Genomic DNA, 7948 nt, shown 5'->3' on the forward strand with positions numbered 1-7948 from the left:
TTCCGTGTCTGAAACACCTCATTGCCAGCCGGCATTTACTGTCGCTACAATGACATCAAACTGTCAATTAAGTGCAGAAGTCCCGCCTCCCTGCTGCTTAGCCACGCCCTCAAACAGATCTGTTTACAGCGTTGGCTGCTGGAGTTCGGTTAGCTGCATCGCCATGTCGAGAAGACGCTGTTCTCTGTGCGAGAGCAAATTCCCTTTGCACCGACTTCCTAAAGAAGATGACATGAAGAATGGGTGACAGTTTACATTCTAACAACCGTCCTCCACATTACGGCTCCAGCCTAGCATTGTGTTCGCTTCAAATGACTGAGAACCATATGACATAGAGCCGGGCATGACTGAGAACCGGGCTTCACATGGCTGAGAGCCGGGCATAATATGACTGAGAACCGGGCTTCATATCACTGAGAAACAGGCTTCATATCACTGAGAGCCAGCCACCGTGCGTTGAAAGATTTTCTGTTTAAATCACCAAACAAGTAAGGTAACTACTAACCAGTGTTCAGCAGTTGATCGTAGCTGTGCAAAAGCTTCCTAGCGTTATTGTGTTGTAATGTTTTGGTTTATCAACGTTAACGTAACGTTATGCCTCGGCTTACTTGCGATCTAAAGTTATTGTGTTGACTTGTATTCATGATTATTCAAGCTTAAATGTTAGTGTAATGTTATAAGGCCTTGTACATCGTCATGCCACATTTTCAATACGAGAGAAACTCTAAAGAATCACCAAATAACATTCAAACGCCAGAATAACTTTCCCATGCTTCGAAATGGATCATTGACCTTTGAGCTGTTTTATAATAGTGTTTTATAATAAAGCAAATAACATGAAAACAAACATGTAGTTTAAATATAATGGACAAGATTAGCATGCATTTTTAAGGCAAAGGATAATGTACACAATAATGTAACTAAGTGATTCAGAAACCCAGCTGGGGGCAGTGTTTCTCCCAACAGAAGCATCGTTAGTCTAATTCTGTCGGTTTCTTGGCAGTAAAAGTTTTCCACTTTTCTGCGCATTCTGTCGCAATTTCCACAAGTGCACACAGGAAGTTATGAAATACACACTCAACGAACACACGGTTGTTCCCGTGAATTTTACCGTGCAAGAATTGGCAGTGAGAACGTTACATGTGAGATGTAAGATAGCTCCAACAGGTCCAACGTCCCACTGAAACGTCCTGCCCAGCTCTCGGCCGCCCCTGGTATCCACTGATACCCACAGTGTTACCTGAGATTGCAGACACCCGCGCGAAGCGCTTGACCAATCACAACAGATCGGGCAATCCGACCAATCACAGGAGACATGGCTACTCGGGAGGGCGTCCTTAAAGCGCCAGGATCCAAAACAGACCGTTTTTAACAGAGGCTGAATGCTGTTTTGCATCAAGGCATGTAAAAATATTCTAATATCCGAATCCCAATGCAATTATTTACCACAAAATACCATAATATGACCCTTGTATTTGACCAGGCAGCATTTTTACGGCTATGTGAACATGTCCTTGATTAAGTGCCATATCATCAACCCTACCTCCCACAGCTAGGAGTAAGAGAAAAGGTAATCTGTAAGCTAACTCAGGACAACTGCAGTTAATTCCACCAGAACAACCTGACCCAGCCACTCCAACAAGACCAAAGCGCACAGCCACATCATAAACTGGCGAAAAGTTAAAACCAGGCACTTTGAAGTCCAAATGTGTGGAAACTTGCATAATTAATAATTAATTGTATCATATCATAATACTCTAATACTTTTTCTGGTAACATCATCAATATCCTCCCAATAATAGCTTGATGTTTGTACAGTATAACAGTATACAGTCTGTAAGTTGGTCAGGGAAAAGTAGGAGACGAGTGGATGAGTTTTATTCAGGGCCTTGCTTTCACTCTGTAAGGCGTCACAGTGACACAGAGAGGCTGGTGGTGAGGGAGAGAGACGGTGAATGGCACCGCAGGTCGCCGTGGAGACTGTGCTTCAGAGCTCTTGATCACAGTTGTGACGAGGGTTCGCGACGTAGGCTGCTTGGGACCTCTGCTGAGAGAGTTAGAGAAACACATTCACACACACAACGCTAGAGAAACACCCCCACCCACGCACACACACATGCATACACAATGTAAGATAGACACATTCACGCACACAAACACACGTACACAATGCTTGAGAAACACACTAACACACCCATACATACATAATGCAAGACAGACACACATACACAACGCTAGAGAAACACACACACACACAGACACACATGCATACACAATGCAAGACAAACACACTCACACATAAAGAACACTAAAGAAACACACACATAAATACACAATAGACAAACAAAGACACACACACACACATACACCTATACAATGCTAGAGATACACACACATACCCGAACATGCAATTCTCGAGAATAACACACACATACACAATGCTAGAGAAAACACTCTCACGCATACACAACACTAAATAAACACACTCATCCACACACATAACTAAGGAATGCTTGAAAACACAGTCACACACACACATACTTACACAATGCTAGAGACACACTCTCACACACACATGAAAAATACAATGCTAGACAAACACACACACATGCATGCTGCTAAAGAAACACACCCAAACACATACTTACACGACACTAGACAAACGCACACATGCACGTTTGCACACACATAAATACATACATACATACATACATACATACATACATCATACATTTATACATACATACATACATCATATACATACATACATACATACATACATACATACATACATACATACATACATACATACATCACACATACATACATACATACATACATACATACATACATACATCATACACCTACATACATACATACATACATACATACATACATCATACATACATACTATACATATATACATCTATACATACATCTATACATACATACATACATACATACATACATACAGGAGAGAAATCCGGAGAGACTAGTATAAAAAAGTAACAAAATAATTGACTTCACAAATATATTTGTGGACAAGCTAATATAATACTACACATATTCATGGGACAATACATCCCACAAATCTGCAAAGATTTGCCACCCAACAGGTGCTTCCGCCCTGATGGAGTGGAAACCGTATCGGCGGCGGCGGTGGCGGTGGTTGGTGGAGGGAGTTACTCAGCCCTGGACGACACCATCTCCTTCTGCAAAGTGAGGTGGAGCTTCGTCCCAGAGGGGGACGGAGGAGTTCTGCGACGAGTCGTAATAAACAGAGACAGGAATGAATGAGGATGTATAAACACTGAAGCAAGGTAACCGACGCGTTACGCATTGAGGCTCGCGATGGATGAAAAGATTACAGGGAGGGGCCTGCACTTACAGTGTTCGAATTTAGCATCGGAGCATGTGGATCGATGACAAATACACACACTAGACAAGCACAAACAAGCAATGCCATACATGCACAGCCACAAGCACGCAAACAACACACACAAGCACGCACATAGGGCAGATATTTCAAACAAACAAGCAATCGACCAGACATCAGGCACAAACAGCTGGGCACACTCCCAATCAGACCCAGCGCCCGGCGCTGTGCGCGCGTGCCTTATCCCGAGACGATCCAATCTGATGCGGCTGGACGAAGACCTCCTACGGTGAAGACCTAAGAACTTCCTCACTCCCTCGTCCCTCTCTCTTCCTGTCTTTTTATGTCTCTCTCCCTCACCTATCTCTCTCGCTTATTTCCTCTTTCCATTCACTCTATTTTTTTTATCGGTTTCTCCTTTAATCCCCCCTCGCTCTCTCTCTCCCTCCCTCTTTCCCTCTTTCTTTGGTTTCTAGTTTTCTTTGATCTTTGGCAACCTTTATCCCCTTCAAGCTACTCCCAGCTTCTTTCTGAAAGTTTCTCTGCTCCCTCTCTTTTACTTTTAGCTATCTCTCTCTCTTTCTCTCTCTATTGCTCTCTCTCTCTCTCTCCCTCTCTCTCTCTCTCTCTCTCTCTCTCGCTCTCTCTCTCCTTTTTTGTATCTGTATTTACAAGTATTTATGTACGAGGTATACTGTCTTTTTCTGTGTATTATTATTTAACAAAATCTGTCACACTTTTGCCCGTCAATTTGATCGCAAAAACATAACATTAAAATAGTCCTTAATGTGATATTGTAATTAGTTCAACTTTTGTGTTGTCATCTTAATTAGCTCATTTAGATGGCTGAATCAAATTACTTCAGCGGAACTGATCTTTTAACATCTTTTTCGGATTTTAAAAGTTGGTACATTGCCAGGGGCCCAAGCATTGTTGTCTTCATTTGGGAGACTCCTTGTTCATCAAGAACTGAAACGCCCCCCATTCTGTTTCTCTTGAGACCCCCATGGGTGGTGGTGGTGATGGTGGTGGTGGTGATGGTGGTGGTGGTGGTGGTGGTGGTGGTGCTGGTGGTGGTGGTGGTGGTGGTGGTGATGGTGATGGTGGTGGTGGTGCTGGTGGTGGTGGTGGTGGTGGTGGTGTGGTGGTGATGGTGGTGGTGGTGGTGGTGGTGGTGGTGGTGTGGTGGTGATGGTGGTGGTGGTGGTGGTGGTGGTGGTGGTGGTGGAGGTGGTGGTGGTGGTGGTGGTGGTGGTGGTGGTGGAGGTGGTGGTGGTGGTGGTGGTGGTGGTGGTGGTGAGGGTGGAGGTGGTGGTGGTGGTGGTGGTGGTGGTGGTGGTGGAGGTGGTGGTGGTGGTGATGGTGGTGGTGGTGGTGGTGGTGGTGGTGGTGATGGTGGTGGTGGTGGTGGTGTGGTGGTGATGGTGATGGTGGTGGTGGTGGTGGTGGTGTAGTAAGGGCCGTGCTACTCACCCACCAGCTAGCTGACTAACAGGGCCCCTCCAGACGTGGATTACAGTAATACACCTTATTGTACAATTAATTACAATACAAAGATATCATTCAAAACCCTGTAAATAGTGGTACAGAATAACATCGAATTATTATATGCCTTTCATGAGCCAGAAGACTCGTAAATTACATTCCTGGTGTAAATGTCACGTATGGTTTTCTCCATCCAGAGAAATGACATGGACAGCGTTTAGTGCTTGCAGAAAGGTTGTCCACCATCTCCAGCCATGACGGTAATCACACACATAATAACCATTATCTATTGTCCTTGACTGCATGATGAGGTGTATTATAAGATCTGTTATTGGGGCAAAGGTGCCACTTTCCACATTGGAGGATCGAGGTTTCAATGGCGGCGGTCATTTGCAGAGGAGAGAGGATGTTTCGCGTAGAATAATAGGGCGTAAAGGGAAAGAGCTGAATGAGACCTGACACAAAGAGCACTGTGCTCATGGGTGTCTGGGCGCCATTAGGCGTGTGTCTGTGGAAGTGTTTGCGCTCATGTGCATGCTTGAAGGAGTGAGTGAGGCATTAATGGAGGTTATGTTCTGTTAGCATGCATTTCAATCCCAAGCGGGGCAGCTGCTGATTGTTGTTCCTCCGCAGTTTGAATGAGTTTCTCTGAGGAGACTCTCTCTCTCCGAGTGGATGGCCGCACTGGGTTTCACAGCAGGTGCCACCAGAGACAAAGAAACTGTGATATTCCAGATTGCCACTTTAACAATGCACAATTATTAGGCAAGTTGTATTTTTGAGGATTCATTTTATTATTGAACAACTACAGTGTTCTCGGTCAATCCAAAATGTTAATGAACCTAAACCTGAATGTTTAAGAAAGAAAAAGTGAGGATTTGTCTTTCTTAAAAGAATAATTATATATGTGCACAATTATTAGGCAACTATTAGTGTGCAGAATTATCATGCAAATAAATGAAAAAACTAACATTTTCCCATCTCACTTGTATATTTTCATCTGTTAAAGTGAGAATAATAAAACAACTCGAAACCTTTCTGACATGTCAAAAAAAAAACCTCTTTTCAATAACTGTCACAAGCCTTTCATTCATGGAGTCTGTCGGTTTCTTGATCTGTTGACGATCAACCTTTTGCGCAGCAGCACCACAGCCTCCCAGACACTGTTCAGAGAGGTGGACTGTTTTCCTTCACTGTAAATCTCCCGTTTAAGCAGGGCCCACAGCTTCTCAATAGGGTTTAGGTCAGGTGAGGAAGGTGGCCATGTCATTATTTTTTCATCCTTGAGGCCTTTACAGGTTAGCCATGCAGTGGAGTACTTCGATGCATGCATTGTCCTGCATAAAAATCATGGTCTTCTTGAAAGATGCAGACTTTTTCCTGTACCACTGCTTGAAGAAAGTGTCTTCTAAAAACTGGCAGTAGGTTTGGGAGTTGATTTTGAGGCCATCTTCAACCTGAAAAGGTCCAACTAGCTCATCTTTAATAACACCAGCCCATACCAGTACCCCACCTCCACCTTGCTGGTGTCTGAGTCGAAGTGGAGCTCTGTGTCCGTTACTGATCCAGCCACGGGCCCATCCATCTGGTCCATCAAGAGTCACTCTCATCTCATCAGTCCATAAAACCCTTGAAAAATCTGTCTTCAGAAATGCTTTGGCCCCGTCTTGACGTTTCAACTTGTGTGTTTTGTTCAGTGGTGGTCGGGTTTCAGCCTTGGCCATGTCTCTAAGCACTGAACACCTTGTACTTCTGGGCACTCCGGGTAGGTTGCAGTTCTGGAATATGGCAGCACTTGAGGATAATGGGTTCCTGGTAGCTTCAAGTTGGATTCTTCCCAAATCTTTGGCAGTTAATTTGCGTCTTTTCTTCTCAATATGTTTCTTGCGACCCTGTTGGCTATTTGCAACAAAACGATGGTTTTGATGATGGTTCTGTGGTCACGCCCCAATATCTTAGCAATTTCAAGAGTGCTGCATCCCTCTGAAAGACTTTTTTACAATTTTTGACTTTTCAGAGTCCGTTAATTCTCTTTTTCGGCCCATTTTGCCTGAGGAAGAGAAGCTGTCTAATAATTATGCACACCTTGATATAGAGTGTTGATCTCCTTAGGCCACACCCTCATTCATTACGCAAATACATATCACCTGGTATGCTTGAATACAATAAGCGCTCAAGTTTATACAGCTTGATGTTGGAAAACTTGCATAAAAATTATGATATGGCCAAAATACTCACTTGCCTAGTAATTGTGCACACAGTGTAATTGTTGCTGTAATGAGTAATGACGGTTGGGGTTGTTTGGGATTGTTGCCGGCTCCACAGTTTGGGATTGTTGTTACAGATTAGATATTTTTTTTCAAGCACAGCAGTCTCCCAAATCCACCTAGATTAGGTTCATCTTCCAAAGTCTGATAGCAAACGAGTTTGCTATCAGTTTCACTTTCTTTCGCTTCATGTTTTTCTCCCTTCTGAAGTTGCTGGAAGAGTTAATCTGTAAGCGCCTAGTTGGTTCCCCCCCCCGGAGATAAGGATTACATTAACACTTAAGGTCTACCTGCATTTTGGACGAATGTGACCCTGAGAGGTGGGGTCTACACCCCCACCCAGAGGCCCTGAGAGGTAGGCTCCACCCCCCACCCAGAGGCCCTGAGAGGTAGGCTCCACCCCCCACATAGAGGCCCTGAGAGGTAGGCTCCACCCCCCACCCAGAGGCCCTGAGAGGTAGGCTCCACCCCCCACCCAGAGGCCCTGAGAGGTAGGCTCCACCCCCCACATAGAGGCCCTGAGAGGTAGGCTCCACCCCCCACATAGAGGCCCTGAGAGGTAGGCTCCACCCCCCACCCAGAGGCCTTGAGAGGTAGGCTCCACCCCCCACTCAGAGGCCCTGAGAGGTAGGCTCCACCCCCCACCCAGAGGCCCTGAGAGGTAGGCTCCACCCCCCACCCAGAGGCCCTGAGAGGTAGGCTCCACCCCCCACCCAGAGGCCCTGAGAGGTAGGCTCCACCCCCCACCCAGAGGCCCTGAGAGGTAGGCTCCACCCCCCACCCAGAGGCCCTGAGAGGTAGGCTCCACCCCCACCCAGAG

The sequence above is a fragment of the Pollachius pollachius genome (genome assembly GCF_949987615.1).
Source record: "Pollachius pollachius genome assembly, chromosome: 19".
Lineage (NCBI taxonomy): Eukaryota > Metazoa > Chordata > Actinopteri > Gadiformes > Gadidae > Pollachius > Pollachius pollachius.